The following is a 17,256-nucleotide window of genomic DNA, read 5'->3' on the forward strand; positions in this document are numbered from 1 at the left end:
GAGAGACTCAACGTGTGTCTTCACAACCCCATTACCGCCTTGAGAGTGTAATTTGCCAAAACCAAAACCCGCCTCCATTTCCCCCTTGGAATATTTCTTCTATAAAATACAAGATGTCTGCGAAACAAAGTTAACATTCTATAGAGCAGGGGTCTGCAATTTTTTTTTTTTTTCAATAAAGGGCCAGATGGCCAATATTTGAGGCCTGGCAGGTCATATGGTCTCTATTGAAACTACTCAAGTCTGCGGTGTACAGTGAGGAAACGCCCACAGAGGAGTAGTAATGAAATGAACAGGGCTGCGTTCCAGTAAAACTTTATCTACAAAAACAGGTGGCAGGAGTTTGCAGGCCCGACCTATGGAACATGAAGTATTGTGCGTTCAATTCTCTATATAGAGCCCTTTCTTAGACCAACGGGAAAAACCCCTCCAAGGCTAAACTAGGTCTGAATACTATGCATGGCCTCCTCTCTGAGAAACCACCTCCTGACAGTGTGTGTAGACTCTGTGTGTGGGTGGAGTGAGAAAGGACCACACACTTTTCCAATGGTGAAATAAGGCATAACAAGTATGGCTTATATCATTCTTTAAAATGAAAATAAAGGAGAGGCGTTAAGTAGCACAGGGTTGGGTCTTCCTACCATCCCATGTCAAAGGCTGATGAACCCAACAAGCTTGATAAACGTGAAATGAGATGTGAATAGACACCGAAGCCACAAGGACATCCTGAACAGAATGAAACTGGTTTTAGCAAAAGCCTGCAGTGACTGACCCACTGTAATATATAATTTCATAAACCAATTAGGCCTGTTCCTCTGTATTTCCAACACAGAAGCCAAGAGAAATCTCATGTGCCCCTAGACGACAATGCAGGTGGATTCATAACTAGCCTCCGGAGAGACAGGGCCTTTCTCAGAGTGAGGAGAGAGAAGGGTATTTTATAAGGAAACAACTTGTGTGTCTTTTCTTTGCTGTGTCAGAAGGAGGAGTCAACCCTCGAACAAAATACTCTTCTCGCTCCTGGAGGGGTGGCCAAGTTCCAAGAGCTCAAGGTGGAGACAGGCCTGAAAGCTGGTGTCAAACATGACAGAATACACAGAATTGAAGGAAATAAGCCATCAAAAAGCAGAGGTGGGAGAGAGGAGCTAGCCACCAGACCAGCCAGGCAGGTAATACTGGACTTCCTAACTTAGGCTGTGACATCCTCTCCTCAAAACAATCCTAACTCCCAGACCCAATCTAAGAAATATTTTCTACTGTACCCAAATGGCCTCCTTCCTTTTTTGAGCTACGAAGGTTCTCCTGATTAGTGATTCATCTGGGCTATGCATTTTCCTCTTTTATTTAGAAAAGCAGATAAATCTCAGAAGTTAGGGGGGCGGGGAGTGTTACTAATTTAAATATTAATGTGAATTATCCAGTCGAATTGCATTCCTATTAACCTAGGGCTATCTACCTTCAACTACTCACTCGCCTCCCCCAAGCCCTCACAACCTGGAGTTTGGATTAGAATGGGAAAGAGGGGAAATCGTTGATACTTGAGGGTACAGCATTCTTGGCAGGCTGAGGTACCCCTCAGTGCCCAGTCACAGAAAATGCCCTGATCTTTCTCCCCTGCCAACAACTGGAGATGTTTTTCAACTCCCCGTTCACTCTACCCCTTTGCCTGGTAAGAGGACTTTGCAGAAGTACTACCGTGACTTCCCACCTGCAGAATGGCATGAAAAGAATAAAATACCTAGAATTAAATTTAACAAAAGAAGTGCAAAAATATACTCTGAAAACTACAAAACATTGTTGAAAGGAATTAAAGAGCTAAGTAAGTCCTGGCCAGTGTGGCTCGGTTGGTTGGAGAATCATCCCATAAACCAAAAGGCTGTGGGTTCAATTCCCCATCAGTGCACATACCTAGGTTGTGGGTTCATTCCTGGTGGGGGTGCTTAAAACAGGCAACCAGAAGATGTTTCTCTTCTCTTCTCATTGTACATTTTACCAGCTACACCTCAATCAAGCTGTAATAGGCAGTTAGACATGAGCAGAGCAAGGACGAGGGCCAGGTACAGAAGGTCACCAGGGCAGAAAGCCCCGGATGCCTAGCAAGGGGCAAAACTGGGAAAACAAGGACCTCGCCTCTAGCATATCGCTGGTCATGCGGTTTAGACCCCTGACCTTTAGCTCCCTAAGGATAACACCTAGACCTCAGTTGTATTTCAGCTCCAGGCCCAGAAAAGCAGCAAAACCAGACAAGTGACACTGTGGCTGCCTCAGGACCAGCTGCATTGACTAAGGACACCCCCATCCCTCACCGGCCTGGTGCTGACCAATCAGCGGAGACCATGACTCTGAAAGAGCACAGCTGGAAAGCTGGTGAATATTCTATTGAGACCCTCTGCTGAGACCTTCCCGTAAGATTTCCACCTGCAAGAGAGAGAAACACCCTCAATGCAAAGGACCCAGTGTGCACGCTCCCTCAGCGGAGCACGCCCACGCCATTGCCTTCCCCCTGGTCTTCCCTCTAAGGGACCCTACGAGACTGCAACCAGGGGAGCAGCAGCTCATCCCAGGCTAACTCTCTGAACCTGTCTCCACGGCTCCTCTTTCTCTGACTTCCCAGGGAGCCAAAGCGGCCCAGCCTCGGCTCTCCTGTTGCTTCTTCTATGCCAAACCCTTCCTAGTTTCACTGTCCTGAGTGTATTCTTATTGCAGCCAAGAAAGTCTTGTTTGCTTTGCTGCACTTTGTCTCTTGATTGAAATCTTTCCTTCAAGAAGACAAGAACCAAGGTCTCTTTGTCCTGCTGGTAACAAAGGAATAACAATAATAATAATAATAATAATAATAATAATAATAATGGCTACTAACTCAATTCAAAAGTGGGAAAAGGATCCTGAATAGACATTCCTCCAAGGAAGATTTACAAATGGCACATGAAAAGAGGTTCAACCTCATTGGTCATCAAGAGAAAGCAAATGCACCAAACTCTGTCTCCATCTTCAAAGCCAGCAACATAGCATCACTTCATCTCTCTGACCTTTCATCTCTCTGACCCTTCATCTCTCTGACCCTTCCTCTCTCTGACCTTTCATCTCTCTGACCCTTCCTCTCTCTGACCTTTCATCTCTCTGACCCTTCTTATGCGGTCACATCTCCCTCTGACCACAGCCAGGAAAGCTCTCTGCTTTTAGGGACCCAGTGATTAGACTGAGCCCCGCTGGGCAAGCCAGCATAATCTCCCCATCTCTAGGCCCTTCACTTAACCACATTGCAAAGTCCTTTTCACCATCTAAGAAAACATGTCCACCGGTCCTGGGGATTAGAACTCAGACACCTTTATTCTGCCTACCACAATCTTTGTATAGAAACCTGGAACACGGTGGCCTCCTGACAAGTATAGAACTGAATCCCCATCATACTTCACCTACACCAGCCCCTTCCACTGGCCTCTGATCGCCTGTGTCCTCAAACTGACCAAGAGCTCTTTGAAGGAGGCTGTCTCCCCTTTCAATAGTCCTGAATTGTGACAGTGATAGTGCATGGTGGACACATAAAGATGTCTAATAATCTGAGGAAATCAAACAAAATTGGTTTTATATTTTATTAATTTTTAAAATGTCACACCTATTACAAGATAAAATAATACAAAAAGGGTATAAAATAAAAAAATTGCCTCTTTCCTCTACCTCCTAGTCATTTTTTAATCCTTCCAAAGACATTCTAGGCATATGCAAGTATATACACATACTTATAATTTGCCCCCCTCCTTTTCTGTAAATAGCAGTATCACATACAGTCCTTCCTATGCCTCACTCTTAACAATGGAGACTGCTCCGCAGCTATCCACAGTGTTCTCGTTCTCTTTTTGTGGCTACAGACTATTCCATGGTGCAAACACAACGTAATTCATCCCACCAGCCCCCACAGAGAGACACTCCTTTGCTATCATAAACAGTGCTCAGTGGATGCCTATGAATCTATCTGAAGGATAAACTTCTGTAAGTGGTATTTCTGAGTCAAGTAAGAGCGTATGAATTATTAACTCTGACAGACACTGGCAAGATGCCCCCTGTGGAAAACTAACACGCATTCCCCAAGCATGTATGTGTGAGTTCTGTTTGCCCACATCCTTCCTAACATGGATGGGTTTCACATTTTTTAATCTTCACCAATCCCAGATAAGTGAAATTTCATTTATTTGAATTTCTTTTTAAAAAATGTGTGAGATCAAGCATTTTTCATGTGTTGCATGAATTTATTTTATACTAGAGGCCCTGTGCACGAGATTCGTGCACTGGTGGGGGTGTGGCCTACGGGGATAGGCCTGCTGCGGGAGCAGCCGAGCAGCACTCCCATTGTGGGAGTGCACTGACCACCAGGGGGCAGCTCCTGCATTGAGCGTCTGCCCCCCGGTGGCCAGTGCGCATCATAGCAACCGGTCGTTCCACCGCTTCGTTCATTTGCATATTAGGCTTTTATTATATAGGAGGATGGGTTGTTTGTTCATATCCTTTGACCATTTTCCTACAGAGTTAGGTTCTTTTCCTTACGATTTGTAGTTCCTTAGGCATTAGGGAAATTAATCCTTAATATCTAACATGAAGTGAAAATATATTTTTCCAAATTTGTAATCTGTCTTTTGTTTTGCTTTCAGGGCTTTTACTATGCTGACTCTTCTCAGGCAATGAATTTGATCCATCTTTTCCTTATGGCTTCTAGGTCTTGCACCATACTTAGAGCTCCCCTTCCTACTGCAAAGTTACAAAAATATGCTTCCTTTGGACTATTCTAGAGGCCAGTCGTCTATGAGCAGTGAGAAGTTCTCTTCTGTGGTCATGAATTACATCCCGGCCATAATATGCATATTGGCCATTATGTATGCAACCAAGATTTAATTTTTAAGCAACATTTATCTCCTGATACGCGACAGTTTATAAAGAATTGTCTCGTGACAGTCAGCGAGGCAGGCAGTGCAGGACTTGTCTGCCTTATTTTAAGAACAGGACACCAATACCCAGAGAGGTTACATGACCACCGAAAGCCATGCAGTGAGGTCCAGGCGCAAACTGAGGACTCCCGAATGACAGAGGTTGTTCTCTCCTCTCCCCACCCCGCCTCTCTTAACAAGAGGATGACATCCACATGCATTAAGATCGTAAAGGACGTCTCCAAAGTTATTTCTAAATAACTCTAAGAGAATGTGAACAATAACTTTCCTATTGAAAAACAACAACACAGTCTTTACGTAAGTGGGTCACACAGTGGTCCAATTAGACAGTGACTCAACCTCAGTGCCATGCCAATGTTCTCACCACTTGACAGAAGTCCGTGTTCCTACGGGGTGCCTGTATCACCCTGCAAAATGTAATTGCAAAGAGATGTATAAAGGACAGCATATGGAACACAGCCAATAATATTGTAATAACTATGTACAGTGCCAGGTGGGTGCTTAAAATATTAGGGGGCCACTTTGGAAAGTAGATGATTGTCTAATCATTATGCTATACATCTGAAACTAATACAAAATAATACTGAGTATCAACTGTCATCGAAAAATAAAATAAAGAGAGACATAGCTGGTTTGGCTCAGTGGATAGAGCAACAGTCTGAAGGGTCCCAGGTTCGATTTCAGTCAGGGGCACATGCCTGAGTTGTGGGCAGGTCCCCAGTAGGGGGCGTGCAGGAGGCAGCCGATCAATTATTCTCTCTCATCGTTGATGTTTCTCTCTCTCCCTCTCCCTTCCTCTCTGAAAACAATAAAAATATATCAAAAAAAGAAAAAGAAAGAAAGAAAAGAGATATAATGTCCCCAGATCTCAAGACTGGGCCAGTGGCTGGATCACAAAGAGCAGTGCTTGTCAATGTGGGGAGGGGGAGAAGGTGAGGTATGTCCAAATCAGGAGGGCTCATTTCAAATGATCACTCATACACAAGTCTTCCCCATCACCCACACCCCAACAGTCCCGCTCCAGGGGTGCATCGCATGCCCCCTCAGGTGTACTGATAGAAAATTTTTGAAAACCATTGTTCCAGGGTCTGTATTTGCACACCCCCTACGAACCACACTCCTCTGCCCTCCAACCAAGCCTTTGCTCAACTCTTCTGCCCACTCAGTGTCCAGTCACCCTAACCAGGTTAGCGACACAACTCCCACCACAGGCCTCTTGTTCCTTCTGACCTTCATCCCACCTCCCCCAGCCCACCCACCATGGTGGCTCCTTCCCAACCTTCAAGTCTTGGCTTAAATGCCACCTCCTCAGAGAGGCCTTCCCTGACCACCCACTAAAGCAAACTCCCCCAGTACGGTAGAAGGGGGAGCGAAATAGTGATGTGAGAGGGATGCATTGATTGGTTGCCCCCTGCACACCCTGATGGGGAAAGGGATGGCAAGGTGGGGAGAGGATAAAACCTGCAACTGAGGTATGTGCCCTTGACTGGGAATCAAACCCAAGACCCTTCAGTCCGTGGGCCAATGCTCTAACCCAGTGGTCGGCAAACACATTAGTCAACAGAATCAAATATCAACAGTACAACGATTGAAATTCCTTTTGAGAGCCAAATTTTTTTTAACTTAAACTTCTTTTAACGCTACTTCTTCAAAATAGGCTCGCCCAGGCCGTGGTATTTTGTGGAAGAGCCACACTCAAGGGGCCAAAGAGCCGCATGTGGCTCGCGAGCCACCGTTTGCCGACCACTGCTCTAACCCCCGAGAAAAACAGCCCAGGGCAGCTTTTATTATTTTGTTCATCTATTTTCTTGTTTATTATCCATCTTCTCAAAAGTCCTATAAGGGCAGGGACCTTGTCCAAATCATTATTCTTTATAACTCTAGCACTTAGCAGAGTGCCTGGCAGATAGCAGGTGCTCAGTAAATCCTGGGTCCATTAAATTTGACTGGATTAACCCCAGCCAACTTTCTCCGTTTCTGCATCTCCATCAAGTTCCCAAGCAGCCAAGCCACATGGGCGGGGAGGATGGGCACACAACCAACACCGGCCTCCCCTGCCGGCCCACCTCCTCCCATCATGGTTAACCACCTGCCTGTGAAGAAAAAGAAGGCTTGTAGCCGGTAAGAACCCAGAGTGGAATGTCGTGAAGGCCACATATCTCCCTCTACTGTTTTCTATCTTTCCTCCTGACTTAACTCCACGGCATTGTGGAGGATGAGATTGGGGGGATAGTGTTAAAATGACACCATTAATAATCAAAAATAGCAATCAAACTACAAATAACTGATTGCTAACTGCATGCCAGACACTGTGTGAAGCTTGCAATGTGGGGAGGGGGAGAAGGTGAGGTATGTCCACAAGAATAGTCTCATCTAATCCTCAAGAAAGCCCCACAAACCACGTCTTATTATCCCAGTTTTACAAACACAGAAGCAGTGCCCAATGGTCATGCAGCTGGTAAGTGAAGGAGCCAGGATCTATCTGAACCCAGGTAGCTGAACTCAGGAAAGCTCTCACTCTTCTTTTTTTCCCCCCGTTTATCTTACAGAGAGAGAGACAGAGACAGAGACAGAGACAGAGAGAGAGACAGAGAGATTTTGACTTGCTGTTCTAACCATCCATGCACTCATTGGTTGATTCCTGCATGTGCCCTGACAGGGGATCAAACCCACAGTCATGGTGTATTGGCACAACGCTCCAACCCACTGCGCTATCCAGCCAGGGCAGCCCTGACTCTCAGTAACCACACGTACCACCAACATCTAACACGCATCCTCCTCAGAAATAAATGCTTAAAAGATAGCAGTTAGTGGAGAATACCACCCAGTAGATGGAGTCATTAATGTCTCAAATGCCTCAGCGATGTGAAGTAGGGGGTAGAGTTCTGTCCTTCTTATGAACCTGGGAACCAACAGCCAGAGATCTGGAAATGACTTTCTCATCCTTGGAAAGGAGGTCATACTGGAGAAAGTGTAGTAAAGAACTGTTTAGGCAATAAAAAGAACTATCTAGGTACTTTAGCTATAAAGGGTAACTAATGAATAACTAGACCATAATGAAAAGTCAACTCAATAAGTAATCATCACTCTAGCCTTGGTCCTAGGGAGGGGGACTGTTTTAACTCTCTGAGTTCTAAGACCTAAGGATGTCCAGATGCAGATACGAAGCATTCACTTGTAATGCAAAGCTCCCTGTATATGTCAAAGGAAATAACGGAGAAGGACGGGTTTCATGGGAGAGGGAGGGTTTAATGAGGCTTCAAGGCTTGTGTTAGGACAAGCCTGGGGTGATTAAGAAGCAATGCCACTTTCAGGCGGTGGAGGGGCCCAAGCCTCCAGGAGCAGAGGGCCTGTGTTGGCAGACTATTGCAAGGAAGTAATACTGCCAGCAGGTAATCTGGGGGAGAGTGCAACTACTCTGTACGACATTATAATGGTGGACACATGTCCACATCTGTCAAAACCCGTAGAGTCTACAACACAACCAGTGAACCTATCGTGATGTGAAGTGTGGACTTCGGATGATGATGTCAATGTAGTTGTAATAATATATGTACTACTCTAATGCTGAGGCTGATAATGGGGGAGGGACGCAGGTAGTGTATAAGATCTCCCCTCCCTGGACTTTCCCTTAAATTTGCTGTGAACCTAAAACTGCTCCAGTCTATTAAAAAATAAATATATATATATATTTATATACATACACACATATATATACATACACACACACACACATATATATAATACACACACACATATATATACACACACACACACATACACACACATATATATATATACACACACACACATATATATAGAAGAATTTGGACACAGAGCACAAGGGTGAAAAGGGAGTCACCAAGGATGACTCCCCAGCGGGTGACTGGAAGAAGAATGGTGTCACTGGCAGGAGGAGGAAGCTGGAAAGGGGGCTGTTTTTAGAGGTAAGGAGGAAAGAAGGTGAGCTCAGTTGGGAACAAGGTGGGATGGTATTGGACATCCACACAGAACAGTCTGCAGGCATTTGGACAGCAGTTTGGGGCTGAGATAAGAAAAGGGTACAGGTGCCAGGCCGGAGTGGCTCAGTCCGTTAAGCATCCTCCTGCGCACCCCAAGGCTGCCGGTCTGATTCCCGGTCAGGGCACATGCCTGGATCGTGGGTTAGATCCCTGGTCGGTGTGCGTAGGGAGGGCAGCCAATGGTTGTTTCTCTCTCCCTCACATGGTTATTTCTCTCTCACACTGATGTCTCTCTCTCTCTCTCTTTCTTTCCCTCTCTTTTTCTCTCTCTCTCTCTCTTCCTTCCCTCTAAGCATGTCCTGGGGTGAGGATTTAAAAAAATAAAAAGGGTACAGGTATGCAAATTAGAGACAAAAGTCAGCATTAACTGTTCCCCTTTTGCACCGAGTGATCACTCTGTTTCGAACAGGAAGAGCATTGTGACACACTGGAAACAACGATCTTCCGCAAAGTCCAACGTCGCGGCCTCTGCTGCAAAGAGCTGCCGCTGGGGAGGCAGTTTTGGTTTCGGTGAGGACAGCAACACCGGGAACTGTGACCCACTGGTCAAGCTCAGGTCTTCCCAAAGGGACAATCAGTCCAGCTGTGGAGAACTGGCAAGCCATCGGAGGAGCAAGCAACAAGGGAGATTTCCGTTTTGAGTAAGACTTTCAGTTTTGAGAAGGAGCAGGAAGGACATACGACTGGGAAAGGCAGTAGATTTGTCCCACGCTGGACGGCCGAACTGTGAACTCTTACTCTGCCCTTCGCCAAGGGGAGTCAACTGCTCTGTGCCTCGGTTTCCCCATAAATAAAAAGGGGTAACTGCCCACTTCACGGATCTGCTGTGAAGATCAACTGAGCAAAGACGAAGGTGTGTGCCTGGAGCTCAACTGTCAGCTATTGTTACCATCTAGTATCCCTTCTAGACTTTTCCAGACCCCAGCGGGGAAAACTGCTGAGGTCTCTTCCTTAGGATCACAGAGCACTTATTCCTGTAAATAAAAATTCTCTTCAAGTATCTGTTTGTCAGGTGGGATTGTGGGATTTACAGAAGCAGAACGTTTTAAACCTTGCCGCTCTGAAACTCCGCCCAGGCATAGGAAACACACTATGGCCTTTCCCCCGCAGCAAATCACTCACCCACGGACGGCCACGGCCTGGCCTTGGCCCAAGAAGGCTAAGCTAAGACATGAAGAAAGTCCTTTTAAAAGGAGGCAAAATGCCAAAGTTACTATTCCTTCAACCATTTGCCTGAAGTACTGCCTGTAATCCAAGGGCATTTGATGCGTGTTATCTGCGGACTGTTTGCAAAGTTCTCCCAAAACAGGTCATAGTTTTGTAATGCGTCCCAACCATCAGGAAAATGAGCTGACTAGGGAAAGCCAGCATCCGGTCTGTGCCTTGTAAATCATTACGTTGATTTCCTGAAATTTTTTTTAAAATATATTTATTGATTTTTTACAGAGAGGAAGGGAGAGGGATAGAGAGTTAGAAACATCGATGAGAGAGAAACATCGATCAGCTGCCTCCTGCACACCTCCTACTGGGGATGTGCCCGCAACCAAGGTACATGCCCTTGACCGGAATCGAACCTGGGACCCCTCAGTCCGCAGGCTGACGCTCTATCCACTGAGCCAAACCGGCCAGGGCAATTTCCTGAATTTTCATGTGTGTTTGGGCAGAAGACGACGAGATCTCAGGTTCTGAGCATCCATAGATAGCAGTTAAAAAGGCTCAGAGGCCCTAACCGGTTTGGCTCAGTGGATAGAGCATCAGGCCTGTGGACTGAAAGGTCCCAGGTTCAATTCCAGTCAAGGGCGCGTACCTTGGTTGCAGGCACATCCCCAGTAGGAGGTGTGCAGGAGGCAGCTGATCAATGTTTCTAACTCTCTATTCCTCTCCCTTCCTCTCTGTAAAAAATCAATAAATATATTAAAAAAAAAAAGGCTCAGAGCTTTTTAACACCAGAACCCAGAGCTATGGTAACACTCCCCCACCCCCGACCCCCTCAGGCAGTGACCTGGGGTGTCTCGGAAACAACTTCTCCCAGCCCTTCCAAATGCCACTGTACAGTAAGAAGAGCTGCTGTCAGTAAGAAAAGAAAAGGTAATCGTCGGTAACAGCTAACTCTTTTTTGTGTGTTTGTCTTGATCATTTCTAAGGAGCGTATGAGTCGGTAACAGCAAACTCTTTTTTGTGTGTTTGTCTTGATCATTTCTAAGGAGCGTATGAGTTCCCTACATACAAAGCCCCTTGTTCTGCTCTGCACTTTGGGCCCTTTGGGTTGTAAATTTGAAAGAGGAACTGAGAATACCCACAGCCATGAGGGGAAAGACTCAGGAGCCTCTGGGAGAGGCAGAGAGAAGGACCCAGAAGACCCATGAGACGGTAGAAGATCACTTATGTCATTTTTTATCATAGGCATGCTTCAGTATTGCTTTTTTTTGGTGCCCTTTTACTGGGACTTGAAATTGAGACCCTTCGGTCCACAGGCCGGCACTCTAACCACTGAACAACCGGCCAGGGCGCCATTTTTATTTATTTTTTTAGTACTATATACTTATTATTCTTAAAAATAAGAGGTTTATTATTTTAGTACTTTTTCTGTAAGTTTAAACTTATTTCAAAATTTAAAAGTTTAAAAGAAATAGGCTTCTATTGATGAAATCAATAGGGGGTGTGCAGGAGGCAGCTTATCGATGTTTCTCTCTCATCAATGTTTCTAACTATCTATGCATCTCCCTTCCTCTCTAAAAAAAATCAATAAAAATATATTTTAAAAATAATAATAAATAAATAAATAATTAGGTTATTAAAAAGTAAATAAAAAGAAAAAATAAGATAAATAAAAAGAAGAGAAACTTCTTTGGGTGATGGGCATACAGTGCAATATACAGTTTTTGGGGGAGGGGTTGTTGTTGCTTTTACAGATTTTTTTAAATATTTTTTATTGATTTTTTTACAGAGAGAAAGGGAGAGGGATAGAAAGCTAGAAACATCAATGAGAGAGAAACATTGACCAGCTGCCTCCTGCACACCCCCTACCGGGGATGTGCCCGAAACCAAGGTACATGCCCTTGACCGGAATCGAACCCGGGGCCCTTCAGTCCACAGGCTGACGCTCTATCCACTGAGCCAAACCGGTTTTAGCTGTTTTTACAGATTTTGTATCATGGAAATGTACACTGGAAACCTATATGATCCTGTTAACGCCACCCCAATAAATTTAATAATAAATACATACATACATACAAAAAATGAGATTAGAATAGAACAGTCATTACTAACCTTTCTTTCCACCATGGGTGGCCCTTTAAGAAGCTGTGGCTTCTCCCCCAGAATAATGCACTTTTGCACATGGGTATGAGTCATACATTTTCAGGGGGTTCACAGACTCCCTAAAGCCTATGTCTGTATTTCCAGGGTCCAGATCACTGAGCCCTGCCACTAGCTTTATTTTGTTTTATTTTTTATTTTGAGAACACGTTTGTTACAGCTGAAGACGGGGAAACACAGGAGGGCCTCGGGTAGAAGTATCAGGAGACAGCCTAGGCGGTGCTCTGCTCGGGCTCCCTAGGAATGTTACAGGAAGGGCGTGAGCCACGGAGGGCTGCTGTTAGCTCACTGAAAAGCCAGAGACAAGTTCAGGGGGTAAGGCCCGGACAAGCTGCTGCTGCCCACTGCTCCCTGGCTGCAAGTCCCAGAGGGGCCCTTCGAACTTAGAGAGAGCCCTAGCCCGTGTGGCTTCGTTGGTTGGGCATCATCCTGTGCACTGAAAGGTTACCAGGTTCGATTCCTGGTCCGGGCACATGCCCGGGTTTCAGGCTCAATCCCCATTAGGGGGTATGTGGAGGCAGCAAATCAATCAATGTGTTGCTCTCACATCCATCTTTCTAACTCTCTCTCCCTTTCCCTTCCTCTCTGTAAAAAATCAATAAAATATATATTTTTTAAATTTAAAAAATAAAAATGGAACTCCCATTTGACCCAGTAATCCCACTTCTAGGAATATATCCCAAGAAATCAGAAACACCAATTAGAAAGGATACTAGTATATGCACCCCTATGTTCATAGCAGCACAATTTACCATAGCTAAGATTTGGAAACAGCCTAAGTACCACCAGCAGATGAGTGGGTTAGAAAAACTGTGGTACATCTACACAATGGAATACTATGCTGCTATAAAAAAGAAGGAACTTTTACCATTTGCAACAGCATGGGTGGACCTGGAGAGCATTATGCTAAGTAAAATAAGCCAGTTGGAGAAAAATAAATATCACATGATCTCACTCATTTGTGGAATATAATGAACAACATAAACTGATGACCCAAAATAGAGCCAGAGACAGAGAAGCATCGAACAGACTGTCAAACCTCAGAGGGAAGGCAGGGGAGATTGGGGTGAGGGGTAAGAGATCAACCAAAGCACTTGTATGCATGCAGATAAGCATAACCCATGGACACAGACACCAGGGGGGTGAGGGCATGTGCTGGGGAGTGGGAGTGCCGGGGAGAGGTCAATGGGGGGGAAAGGAGACATATGTACTACTTTCAACAATAAAGAGTTAAAGAAAAAAAACCACTAAATAAATAAATAAATCAAACAGAGAATACAGCAGAGATGTACACAAAATCTTAAGCGAAGTTGAATCATTTACAGAACTAAAAGGAGAGACTGGGAGGAGGGATTGGTTATCAGGGAAAAATAAATGAAAGTGCTAATTAAGAGTTGACCTTGAGCCCTAGCTGGTTTGGCTCAGTGGATAAAGCATCGGCCTGCAGACTGAAAGGTCCCAGGTTCGATTCCGGTCAAGGGCCTATGCCCAGGTTGCAGGCTCAATCCCCAGTAGGGGGTGGTGCAAGAGGCAGCCGATCAATGATTCTCTCTCATCATTGATGTTTCTCTCTCTTCTTCTCTGAAATCAATAAAAATATATTTTTTAAAAAAAGAGTTGACCTTGAGCCCAACCAGTGTTGCTGAGTGGTTGAGCTTCAGCCTAGGAACCAGAATATCACAGTTCAATCCCAGTCAGGGCGCACACCAGGGTTTCGGGTTCCATCCCCAATAAGGGGTTTGCAGGAAGTAGCTGATCAATGTCTCTCTCTCTCTCTCTCTCTCTCTCTCTCTCTCATCAATGTTTCTCTCTCTCCCTCTCCCTTTTTCTCTCTCTAAAAGAAAAATCAATAATAACATATTTAGAAAAAGAGTTGCCCTTAACTGAGGCCTGGCTAAGCCCTTTACCCACATTCACAGGGAATGGCTGAGAGTATCCACTGTAGGACCAGGCTGCCTAGTTCAAATCTTGGCTCCATCATTTACTACTGGTCTGACTTGGGCTGTGTGCCTCAGTTTCTTCATTTGTAAAATAAAGGTAGGGAGGCTAAAAACAGTACTTATCCCAAGGATTGTTACTATATAGAGGCAGTTAAAACGGGGTCTGGCTGTTATAGAAATCTGGGACACATGTGTTGGGTGGTTAAAATTGTGAGCTGAAGAGTTTAGGAAAGTTATAAATATCATGAAGCCTTAGTTTCTCCAGTTTAAATAGAATCCGCTTCATAAGTTGGTTGTGAGGATTAATGAGACTGCCACATAAAAACTCTTCTCATAATGCCTAGCATATCACAAATGCTCAATAAATTTCAGCTATTGTGATTAGCAATTCTGGGGGACAAGGATTATCATTACCTTAATTTATTTCTGAATAAAAGATAAGGCAGACTCAGGTTAAGTGCCCCGCTGATTGCACCTCAGCTAGCAAATGGCTGTGCCAAGATTTCATCTCTGATGATTCTGAAACCAGAAGTTGTAACCACTACCATGAACAGCGTCTTGTTTGAACAGAGCTTAGACTTAGAGAACAAATAAAGGTGACTATTACCTACTGCAGTGGTCGGCAAACTCATTAGTCAACAGAGCCAAATATCAACAGTACAACGATTGAAATTTCTTTTGAGAGCCAAATTTTTTAAACTTAAACTTCTTCTAACGCCACTTCTTCAAAATAGACTCGCCCAGGCCGTGGTATTTTGTGGAAGAGCCACACTCAAGGGGCCAAAGAGCCGCATGTGGCTCGCGAGCCGCAGTTTGCCGACCACTGACCTACTGGATTACTAAGAGAAAGAAAGAGATTGTGATAACAGTTCAAACTTTGGGGTATTCTCCATGGAGGTCAACCACGACTTTGAGCCAAAGCCTTTCTTTGCCATTCTTAGAAATGACAGGCTTTCCCTGGCCAGGTAGCCAGTTGGTTAGAGCATCATCCTGATAAGCCAAGATTGCAGGTTCAATTTCAGATCAGGACACATACAAAAGCAACCAATGAATGCATAAATAAGTGGAACAACAAAATGATGCTTTTCTCTCTCTCTCTCTCTCTCTCTCTCAAAAAGTCAATAAATTTAAAAAAAAAAAAAAAGATGCTGGACCAGCATAGCTCAGTGGCTGAGCTTTGACCTATGACTCAGGAGGTCGAAGTTCAATTCCTGGTGAGAGCACATGCCTGGACTTCGGGCTCGATCCCCAGTGGGGGGCATGCAGAAGGCAGTTGATCAATGATTCTCTCTCATGATTGATATTTCTCTCTTCCTCTCCCTCTCCCTTCCTCTCTGAAATCAATAAAAATATTTTTCAATAAATAAATAGAAAGGAAATGAAAGATTGCAAGGTTGGACCTTGCTCTCAGTCAGTTCTAAGCCCTTCACAAATGGTTGTTAAACCACAAAAAAAAAGCCCCCCCAAAAAACAAAAAAAAAGCGCCTTTCCCAAAATAGCTTACCTAACCAAGTGAACCCTTCAAAAACGAAAGTAGAACTCTTAAGACTGAGGAAAGATAGCAAGAGTGCCCCAAAGTCACGTCCCACTGCTGCTACAGAACACAAATGTCAGTCTTCAATTCATACGCTTTTATTTGGAAGACGAATGAACGTGTTCCTTTCTATTTTCCAGATACCAAGCTCCAGGGAGCCTTCCCTAAAACAAGAGGAAGTTCGCACCACGGCCCACCGTGGTGGGGAGAGAAGCGGAGAGTGTCAGTCAAGAGCGCCCAGGCTGCCACCCCAACAAATTCAATAAAAAGGGGGAGGAGAGAGAGCCCTGGTGAGGAGCAGTGTCACCTGAACCAGTCTTCACTCTCCCGACACCGATTTCCTCACCTCAGTGAAACAGTCACCTCGAAAATGAGGATGAAATAGATGGGCAGAAGAAACAGCACGATCCGGTAAAATACAAGCCAGTGCTAATCACGTGACTTCACGTCTTCCTATATTTATTTCTTTATTCAAAACAGCCCATGCCTTAAAAAAAAAAAAAAAAAAAAAGCCTTAGGAACAGGCATCATGGAAGTCATGGCAGAGGTAGCAGGAGCACCTCACCTCCTCTCCATTCTCAGACTGAGGAGACCCAGCCAAGCCTGGTCAATGGATGGAGAAGTCAGTTCTCACTAGTGGCACCCACCTCACCCCCTCTGACCCAGGGGAATAAAGGGAGTTTATACATCCCAAGTTTACACCCACCCCACGCCCCCAAAGTGGGGAGAACCCTGCAGCAGGAGTCAGCAGCCCATGGGAACCGATCTCTGCCTGTTCTACTCGGATCTGGTTGAATGACTGCCCTCCCAGGGCCTTCATTACCCCTCCTTAAAAAGAAAGGTTAGAATGAAATCACATGAAAGTCTCCTGCCTGCTCTAAATCTCGAATTCCATGAGTCTTACATGTAAACATGTCTTGCCCAAATAAAAGCCCTTCATTTTGTTAAAAAAAGAGAGAGAGAACAAGCCCCAAATGGAGTCACTTATGCTAAGCTCCACATCACCAAACCAAGACAATTTCTAACTTAATTACGGTTTCAGCCTCTTCCAGGAGTAAAATCTTAAATCAGTCCCATCTGGAATGACCCGGTCAGTACTGGGGAGGTGATCTGCTTGACAGACCCCTGCCTTCCCCTGAGGAAGGTGACCTCCCCCAACCCATCTGATGTTTGCTGGTCTAACCTCCAGGTCCGCTCCCTTGTGCCTAGGAAAGTCTTCCATCTTGTACGGCTCCTGGGAGCTCCTTCCTAGCTGCTGCCTGCCCGATTCATGAATCCCTGGATAAAGTCAGTATCTTTAAAATGCACCCAGCTGAATTTTTTAAAAAAAACACCTTCAAGCCCCATGTTGCTCTAAATCCTGTGGCCACTCCCCTCAATAACCTGCACCCAATCTTCACATAAGTAGGAGGCATCACAACTGAAAACCAGGCTGTTGCTTTGCGGAGGCACCGAACCTGGTACTCTGTCAACGTGGATTTTCTCTCAATCCTATAATCCCA

At 45.0% G+C, this 17,256-nt stretch overlaps 1 protein-coding gene across 2 annotated transcripts in view; it reads right to left on the minus strand.

Moving 5' to 3' along the window:
* SNX10 (sorting nexin 10) overlaps positions 1-17,256 on the minus strand; it is a 48,824-nt gene that overhangs the window by 30,655 nt on the left and 913 nt on the right. The window lies entirely within an intron of this gene.

This window comes from Eptesicus fuscus, chromosome 14 (genome assembly GCF_027574615.1).
Source record: "Eptesicus fuscus isolate TK198812 chromosome 14, DD_ASM_mEF_20220401, whole genome shotgun sequence".
Classification (NCBI taxonomy): Eukaryota; Metazoa; Chordata; class Mammalia; order Chiroptera; family Vespertilionidae; genus Eptesicus; species Eptesicus fuscus.